Consider the following 9,936-nt stretch of genomic DNA (forward strand, 5'->3'; position numbering starts at 1 on the left):
TGCATCAGTGATGCTGTCCGGCCATCTCATCCTCTGACGCCCTCTTCTCCTTCTGCCCTCAATCTTTCCCAGCATCAGGGTCTTTTCCAGTGAGTTGTCTGCAGATTATCTGTGTCCTACTTCACAGAAGATAGAGTCTGAGAGGCTTTTTAAAAAAATTTTACCTGTTGCTTTTAGATGATTTCTAGGACAAGAGGGTAAACATGTGGTGTAGAAAGCCACGTAAAATGGGCGATTTCAGCTTTTTTTCTCAAAATGACAGCCTTGAACTGAAAGGAATACTTTTAGCACAGCCAAATTTTCAGGATTTGGAGTATATTTTAATTCTCTATGTTACATTCATGCTGGCCTATGAATGAGGTATTTGAGTGTGATATAATTAGGACTGGTTATTCTTTCTTGGTTTTCCAAACTTTCTGTCATGACTCTCTTACCTTCAACACATACACATATTCACACATACACGCACACACACACTCACAGGAGAGGATGCTATATAAAGGTTAAATAGGTGAGCACAAAAAATGTCCTTTGAGGACTTCCCTGGTGGTACAATGGGTAAGAATCCACCTGCCAGTGGAGGGGACACAGGTTTGATCCCCAGTCCAGAAGATTCCACATACCATGGAGAAACTAAGCCCAAGTACCGCTCAAACTACTGCCCTCACTCCAAAGCCCATGAGCTGCAGCTACCGAAGCCAGCCTGCCTAGAGCCTGAGCTTCACAGCAAGAGAAGCCACTGCAGTGAGAAGGCGCGCCACTGCTCACCTCAACTAGAGAAAGCCCTCAGGCAGCAATGAAGACCCAGTGCAACCAAAAATTAAAAAAAAAAAAAAAATTTAATATCCCCTGGGTTTCACAATGAGGAAGGCATCTGTGCCTTGACTAAACTGAGTTTGTGGGAAGAAATCAGAATTGTGAGTTGAATGGATTGAGAAGTGAACAGAAAAGTTATTAAAATAAGGAGTAAGGACTATTTCAAGATACCTTATCCCCAGCTTTCCTGAGATACAATTGACATACAGGGAAGTATAAGTTTAAAGGTACACAATGTGTTGATGGGATACACATGCATTACAAAATTATTACCAGGATCGAGTTAGTTAGCACCTCTATCGGGTCACATAATGACACTTGGCATGAATGAAAGGAAAGCTTTACAGGATCAGATAGAAAGTCAGGGCTAAGAAACTCTATATTTAGATCTTCTTAAGAAGCTTCTTTAGAGAGTGATGTCACAAGCTTCGGAAGTCCCGTCCTTGAAGGTGGGGGTAGACAGCAAGGAGAAGGAAAGGAGTCTGTGTCAGAGCACAGCCATTCAAAGCCCTGATTCTGGAGTCAGAGTGCTTGACTCTGATCCCGTTGTTAACTTGTGTTGGCTCTGTGACTTGGCACGACCTTAGTCTCCTTGACCTAAAATGATCCCCTAATCTGAATATAAAAGAGCCCAGACCTTTCTCCTGAGCTCCAGTCTCTGTCTACTAATTTACCCTGAATGTCCTCCAAGGTATCTCCAAGTTAACATGTCCAAAACTTAGTATCTGCCCAATCCCCAAGCTTAGTATTCCCTTAGTATTTTTATTCTTTGGGGATCAAACCACCTACCTACAAATCCAAGCCAAAAAGGCTATGCCCATCCCAAATGCCTTAATTTCCTTCACATCTAACATCTCACTGTGATCAGCTCTATCAATTTCACCTCTTACTTTCACCTGTAGTTACTTATGCCCTCCTTTCCTATCTTAGCACTACCATCTAAAAGTAGGTTTTCATCAACTCTTACCTAGACTTCTGCATTCCTCTGCCCAGCACCCATGCAGTTAGCCTGGAACCAGAAATCCCCAGTCCAGATTCAGGAATCAGGTTCCTGGGTAGGTGGAGGTGAGGGTGGGGGAAAGCAGGAACAGCCATCCATTGGCTAGAATTCGGCTTAGTCAGCACCTGCAATTAATTTTCTAGGTTTGGGAGGAGAGTGGGAGGGGCATTTAGGTTACCCTAGGCTGTCACCATAGTAACCAGACTTGGGGAGGGGGGCTGCCCCTTCACTCTCCCTGCGGGAGTGGTAGAAATAATCTGGGTCTGCCTTATGGCACCTCACTCCAGTACTCTTGCCTGGAAAATCCGATGGACAGAGGAGCCTGGAAGGCTGCAGTCCATGGGGTCGCTGAGGGTCAGACACGACTGAGCGACTTCACTTTCACTTTTCACTTTCATGCACTGAAGAAGGAAATGGCAACCCACTCCAGTGTTCTTGCCTGGAGAATCCCAGGGACGGGGGAGCCTGGTGGGCTGCCGTCTATGGGGTCGCACAGAGTCGGACACGACTGAAGTGACTTAGCAGCAGCCTTACTTCCAACTAGTTAATGAAGCTAATTGACTGGAACTTCTGCATTAGAAAAGCCTAAAGGGAATGGGGGAGAGACCAGAGAGCCTATGTGTGTTAGTCACTCAGTCGTGCCCAACTCTTTGCAATCCCATGGACTGCAGCCCTCCAGGCTCCTCCTTCCATGGGATTTCCAGGCAAGGATACTGGAGTGGGTTGCCATTTGCTTCTCCAGAGAGCCTATAGAGACCCCCAAATAGTCTGCTCTTGGCTGGGGTTTCCTCAGGATAAAAGAATAAAAATGATCTCAGCCTCTTCTCTTGCCCACACACCATCCTTGAATCTACTCTCCATGTGTGCTGTGCTTAGTTGCTTCTGACTCTTTGCGACCCCATGGACTGTGCCCTCCCTGCTCCTCTGTCCATGGGGATTCTCCAGGCCAGAATACTGGAGTGGGTAGCCTTTCCCTTCTTCAGGGGATCTGCCCAACCCAGGGATCGAACCCAGGTCTCCTGCATTGCAGGTGGATTCTTTACCAGCTGAGCCATAAGGGAAGCCCAAGAATACTGGAGTAGGTAGCCTATCCCTTCTTCAGGGGATCTTCCCAACCCAGGGATCAGACCCAGGTCTCCCACATTGCAGGTCCATTCTTTACCGACTGAGCACCAGGAAAGCCCAAAAACACTGGAGTGGGTAGCCTATCCCTTCTCCGGCATCTTCCCCGCCCAGGAATCGAACAGAGGTCCCCTGCATTGCAGGTGGATTCTTTGCCAGGTGAGCTACCAGGGAAGCCCCTGTTCTTCATACCACTGACAAAGTGAATGTATTAAAATGCAATTCTGATCATGCCATTCCTCAGGTTAAAGCTTTACAACGTTTGGATAAAATCTACATTTCTTATCAGGGCTTTCAAGTTCCTCCACAATCTGATCCTACTTATCTCTCCAGCTACAAATGTCACTGTACTTCCTTCTCAGTTTCCACTGCAGAGGAGGTAGCAGTGCTCTTAAGAGGAGAACCCCTTTTGTTTAGAGAGACTTTATTACGCTGCTTGAATATACAGAGGCAATGAAACCAAGGGTGGGGAATAAGGAGGTGAAGACCAAAGGAACTAGGGACTTCCCTGGTGGTCCAGCAGCTAAGACGCTGTGCTCCCAAGGCAGGGGGCCCAGGTTCAATCACTAGTCAGGGAACTGGATCCCACATGCTGCAGCTGAGTTCGCATGCTGCAACCAATGATCCCACGTGTCACAACTAAGACAACTGAGATGCAGTACAGCCAAATATTAAATATAAGTAAATATTTTTAAAAAAGACAAAGGGAGCAAGTGCCCATGTCTGGGGGCAGGTGACAGTTTGGAGAGCAGAGTGGCCAAGGCAGGGTGAAGAATGGGTGGAGGAGAGTCAGAGGGGAAGCAGTCTGCGTGGTAAGACCCTGCAGACCATTGCGAGGGTTTTGACCTTTGCTTTGAAGCAAAAAATCATAGAAAAATTTTCAGCAAAGTGATATAATCTGACTTAGGTTTTTAAAGGATCTGACTAATGTTGGGAATGGACTGGCTAAGAGTGAAAGCAGGAAGACCAGTTAAGAAGACAATGCAATGATTCACAGAAGAGCCGGTGGTGGCTTGAAAGCTACTAGGTGAGTGAAGGTGGGGAGGGTAATGTCAGTAAAGATGGTGAGAAGTGGTCACATTCTGGATACATCCATGCACACTCTTATTTGAGAAGATGTCTAAGATAGACTACCAGACTCTTTCTGTTTACATTGAGTGGAAGGGGATGTATATCCTTTTCTTTGGTTCTTAAAAGAAAGGCGACCCCATCAGCCTGTAGTTTGTAGGGAAACTCAGGTCTCACTTTAGTAAGACATGCTATTTCCTCCTCCATACCTTGAATCTTTAAGCTTCTCTCTGGGGTTTACTTTTGCCCAGCTCCTTCCACTGGAAAATAACCCATCATGCTCAGCTCAAGCAGCACCTTATTTTTAAGGCCTTCCCTAATCCCAAAGATACTACTCTGACCTCAGATACACTGCTATCGTAACCCGTATATAATGATAACAGCCGATTGCTCACTTTCTTCATGTCCTACTGTGAGGTTCATTAGGGCAGACACCAGTCAGATTCATCTCTTGACACCCATCCCCTCCATAGCACACACGTGGTGCTTAGTGACTACATGAGTGCACAAGACATAACGTAGTAAGGTAAAGACAGGTGGCACCAGTGGCACTCAGAGCTCAGTGGCTCACAACCCCTATCCCTAAGGATCACATTAAGATCCTAAATCACATGAGGATCACCTGTGGAGCTTTAAAAACAACAGCCGGTGCAGAGCTGTAATACACCCAGAGACGGGCATAGTACTATCTTATCCAGTGGTGAAGAAAGCCTTCCCAGATGGTGCTAGTGGTAGAGAGCCCACGTGCCAATGCAGGTTAGATGTAAGAGACACGGGTTCAATCCCTGGGTCAGGAAGATATCCTGGAGGAAGCCACGGCAATCCACTCCAGTATTCTTGCCTGTCTCCTCCTACCATGGACAGAGGAGCCTGGTGGGCTACCGTCCATTGGGTCACACAGAGTCGGACACACTGAAGCAATACAGCACGCTTGCATGCATGCAGTGATGAAGAAAGAAAGAAAAAACTGAGCATGGTGATTCGTCTCCTATCACCCTTTGCAGTTTATGAAAGACTTCGGTATATATTACTAATTCTCACACCAAGTCCAGGACAAAGAAGATTTATATAGGTAGAAACAGCAAAAATTAAATGAACTGTCTCAGCACAGACAAAACTTCTCCTCTATATGCACTCTTGTTCAATCATATATCTTCCAAAACAGGAAGAAAAAGGCTTTTGCAGTTGCAATTCCAGATTCACCCAAACTATAAAGGAAAGGAGTAAAAAGTGAAGGCAAATGATAGCAAGCTTTGACTATGAGGCTAAGGCCTTTTAACTTTTCCTGGATGGTATTGGGAAGCGGTTAGAGTGTTTTGATCAGCTGAATGAGACATGAATTGAGTTTTAAGATAAACAAGGGAGATGTGTACGGATGGATTTGCATAGAGCAAAATGAGGAGTGAAATATATTAAGGAGATATCACACTAATTAAGTGGGTGATGGTCAGACCAAACCAGCTGTTGATTTCACTTTCCTTTCACTGAACTGTAGGTTGACTCTATACTACTGAAAGATCAGAGCAATTAGAAAGATTATACTTTTATGGGTATTGTCAGTTCAGGGTGTCATTCAATTTAATGAGATACACTTCTGAATTGTGCAGTTTGGAGTTAATAGATTAAGCATGAATTGAACCAAGTTAGTGTTAATAACATAGTGAAGACTGAACAACTATTATTAAAAGAGAAGTAAATTTAGTCATAATTACAAGGCCAGTTTCTAAGACACCACCATTTAGACTTAATATCATAAGCATTTATGTGTTTGTTTCCTAAACTAAACCAATGTGGCTATAGTTTGATCATGGTTTTTGTGACATGTGTTCTCTAAAGTTTTCTTTGGTCTCTGGCAATGTATGTATTGTTTATGATGTAAAAGTTTATGCAGTATTATAAGTACATACTGAGGTTTGATGTGTTGACTGTGAATCAAGGTCATTTATTTAGAAGGTGGCATCATTAGCCTCAGTAAGAGTGTAAAGAACATTGTGAACCACTTCCACATGATGTTCTTATGCAGTGTGTTGGGCACTGTGTTAATTGCTTCACAAACAATCTCATTTGAACACAGAAAAAGTGCTGGGGAAAGTCATGTTTTTGCCACTTTCAGACAAGGCATTTGAGTCTCAGAGAAGTCAACTTTCCTGGTACACAGATCCTAAATGGAGATCCATCTGTCTGGACCCATACCTGGGCTACTGGTCACCACACCCTTGAGACCTGCATGTGGAGTATCTACTGGCCCCCACAGTCTCTAGAAGCTAGAAGCAGGGTTGTCAGCCCTCGTGGTGGGTTAGGTTCCCTACCCAAGCAAGGCCTGTCTCCAGAGACAGCTCGGTACTAGTTTCCCCCCACCCCCACAATTTTATCTTTGTGTACAGATTTTCTCAACAATCGCTGAATTTCTAGGACAGGTTCAGGTAACCAAAGAGCCTTTATCAGTAGTATATATTGTCTTGACCCAAAGGATGCTGCAAACCCAGGCTGGAGCCAAATGGGAAATAACATCTTTCTTAGAAAGGCTTAGAAATCCTCATCCAATCATTTAAGATGTTTCCTTTCTCAGGTAGCCCAGGCTGAATTACACCTGGCTGCTAGGCCACCATTCACATGGTTAGCCAAGAAAACAGGGTACAGGCCACCAAAAACAAGACCCCCCCATCCGCCTCATGTTATGGCACAAGTTTCACAATACAAATCACCTGTATTCAAAGGTAAACTTACAAAACTTGTACAATACACATGCCATCAAAAGTGGGATCATTGCCAGTGGTGAGGCAGCAGCTACAGGAGCCTGTGCGACATGTAAGATACACCGAAAAAGACCAGCTGCTATTGGGCCCCAGAGAGCAGTATTAAGTCCAATATAGGCTGTTCCATTTCAAGCAGATTCCTTTCTGCTTCTGGAAGTCGGTTAATTTTTCTGGTTATGATATCAGTTAAGTTCTCCTTGACAGTATCATCTGCTTCATGGTTTTCCATTTATTGCAACCCTTTTCCCAGAATGCCAGTACCTTACTAGCTCTCCTCTCAGCAGTCGCTGCCTCCTCTGGTCTTCAAAGCCATCACGAGGGTTCCCTTCGCCCTTTGTGCTCCTGGGTGTAGCCATTCTGGCTTCGCTCTAGTTTTCAAAGCTTCACAGGTCATCCTAATGTGCTTAAGACCCTAATGTGATCCTCAGTGATTAGAAACCATTGAGCTCCCTATTCCAGGAGTTTCCAGGAAGGCACCTGTGCGCAACTCTTTGGTAATTACTACCAAGTAACTGAGACCTCATCTGACCCCCGACCAGGCTGAGGGAAACCTTTCAGACACTGTCTTAAAGGCCTCACTATAAATTACCTTAAAATAAAACACTATAAATAAGCACTCCCTTCGCAACCTCCAGTTCCTACCAGTCACCCCACTTGACCCTCCCACCTGAAGATGCACCCCGACCAGGGGTTTGGTATCAGTCCTGTCCTAGGTCACACAGAATTATCTAAGGAGTTTTCATTCTCTAACTCCATGGCTCGACCTTAAGATGATAAGAACAATAGCTGCTTATCCAGCTTCCACGTGCCATGGTGTTCAGGCATGGTGTTCAGTGCTTCATGTGTGTTACCCTTAATTCTCACGCTGACTCTGTGAGGAAGATTCTCTGATACTCATGAAGAAACTGAATCTTGGAAAAATTAGACAACATGCTAACCTGCAGTCTGGGTTTTCACCTGGTTTTGCCCGACCACCGGCTTCATGTCCTCGGCTCCCCTCACTGCTCCACATCTTCACGTAAACGCCCCAGCGCTTCTGCAACTCCAGAGGGAAACTCCTTCTCACCACAAATCCTCCTCTTCTCCAGCCCCTTCCCAGATAATGTCACCTCCTCACACCTGTCACTCAAACTGAAACCTCTAGATCATTCCCCAACACCCATCATCCATGGCAACTAGTGAGTCTGCTCTGACCCTCACTGGCTCCCAAATCATCTTCTCTTCTTTCAGATCCTTCTCTCAGAACTATTCTTTATGGTTCCCTCCAAGATTATTTTCATAACCCCTGTTAAGCAGGGATTATATCCTGAGGATAAGGTTATCTTAGGTTATCTCCCTATCCTAGACTTGTCTTTTTCAAATCTACAGCCCACTTCACTGGTTTTTGATTTGACCATTTGGTAATGCAAATTTGATATCACATTGAGGTTTACTTTTTTTTAATGATGCAATGAGTCTCATTTGATAAAATACTGATTCCTTAGCAAGGTGTTCTTCAAAGTATAGCTCCAACTTATTTCTCAAAGTGCCCTGGCCTCTTGTCCTTACCCCATAAACACGGTCTTCTCTAAAGTTCAGAAACTGGGGGCCCACAGAATCTGGTCCAAGAACTGTATAGGTTCACCTTGTACTATTGTGTGTGTGTATTAACCATCACGGTGTAAGGAATTCTTCACCATGTAAGGAACTGGGAGAGTTCATGTAAAAACCCAGACTTCTTACTTCTCTTGAGACATTACCTCACCAGTTTCCCGAGTCCTCACACCCACAGTTGTGCTCCAACCCAGCTAACCTCGTGTGTTAAATGGCCTGTGTGATCCTCCAGGCGTCTGGGGTTATGGTCTCTATGCTGGGCCGTGAGAAGGTCTCTAGGCACACCATAACTTCGTAACTTTGTTCACGGCATTTCTTCAGGTTGGTGTGCCCCTTCTCCCCCCGTAAAGTTTTATTTTGAAGGGCTCAGATAAAGGACCACCATTTCTGTGAAGTCTTCCCAATAAAATTATTCACCTGTGCTCAATAAAGCTTTCTATTCCTAATGTTTAGTTGCTCAGTTGTGTCCAACTCTTTGTGACCCCATGAACTATATATAGCCCACGAGGCTCCTCTGTCCATGGGATTCTTCAGACGAGAATACTGGAGTGCGTTGCCAATTCCTCAGGTAGGGGATCTTCTGACTCACGGATTGAACCTACATCTCTTGCACTGGCAGGTGGATTCTTTACCACTGAGCCCATCTGGGAAGCCCCATTTCTAATGCAGCTTTCCCCAAACTGTTAAAGGCAGCTATATGCACAACTCTCTCCTGGCTAGATGGGAAAACCTTGAAGGTAGTTCTGCTTTAATCAGTTTCACACCCTTCCTCACACAACCACCATCAGGCCTCACCCATGTATTCTTTCCATGAGCACTGAGTTAAGTAAAGTCAGTTGAAGTCAAAAGCCCTTTTTTGATGTCCATTAAAGTCTTTTCATTCCCACTTTTCTGTAACTAAACAAGAAAAGGACTTATTTACATAGAAAGGATCAATGAAATTATTATTTCATATGAGCTTTGAGCAAATGCGGCTTTCTAAAGTTTCTTTAGTAAGATTATATCACTGGTGATGATAGCTGACTTAACCTGATTTCTAAGCATATCATGAAGAGAAGTGTATAAATATTAACTCCCTCCTTTCCCTAGTATTGCCCATATGATCAAATAATAATTAATATTTTTTATAAAACACATTCACACCACAAATTTCTTAGGTGGTAAATACTTCGTTAATCAGGTCTACATCATCACCTAGTTTCTAATCTCGTGTCTCACAGGAAACTCACAATGTAAACTACTTAGTTCACGATATCTTTGTCTTTTTTTATATTCATTTCTTTTATACCTTCTTTTAAAGCAGAAGAATGTTGAACTCAAGAATCTAGATCTAGGTTGAGAAAGAAGATAAAACATTTCTTATAAAAGACATAGTAGGCAGCATACAGACCTTTCTGTAGGGAAGGAACGCCCAAAGCTGACACGAGGAGGAAAGGGATTGTACACTCTCTTCGGAAGAAGCATAAATGAAGGACCACAGTTGGCGTGGAAGTAAAATCTCAGAAGAAATGACTAGATTCTTTTAGGAGTTCCCTGGTTTTTGCCAAGACTATCTGCTGACAGCTGTAAGCCCCAGGCAGC

General features: G+C 44.2%; 1 long non-coding RNA gene and 1 pseudogene across 10 annotated transcripts in view; both read right to left on the reverse strand.

The window, feature by feature from the left end:
• LOC129626967 (uncharacterized) overlaps window positions 1-9,936 on the reverse strand; it is a 93,946-nt gene that overhangs the window by 67,941 nt on the left and 16,069 nt on the right. For 9 of the 10 annotated variants that reach the window (XR_008702346.1, XR_008702348.1, XR_008702342.1 and 6 more), the window contains exon 1: window positions 7,024-7,182. The exons of the other annotated variant lie outside the window; for it this stretch is intronic. This is a non-coding gene — a long non-coding RNA (uncharacterized LOC129626967). Of the gene's footprint in view, window positions 1-7,023; window positions 7,183-9,936 lie in introns of those variants that run through there. 10 annotated transcript variants of the gene reach the window in all.
• Window positions 6,064-6,991, reverse strand: LOC129626966 (transmembrane protein 126A-like; annotated as a pseudogene).

This window comes from Bubalus kerabau, chromosome 14, assembly GCF_029407905.1.
Source record: "Bubalus kerabau isolate K-KA32 ecotype Philippines breed swamp buffalo chromosome 14, PCC_UOA_SB_1v2, whole genome shotgun sequence".
NCBI lineage: Eukaryota > Metazoa > Chordata > Mammalia > Artiodactyla > Bovidae > Bubalus > Bubalus kerabau.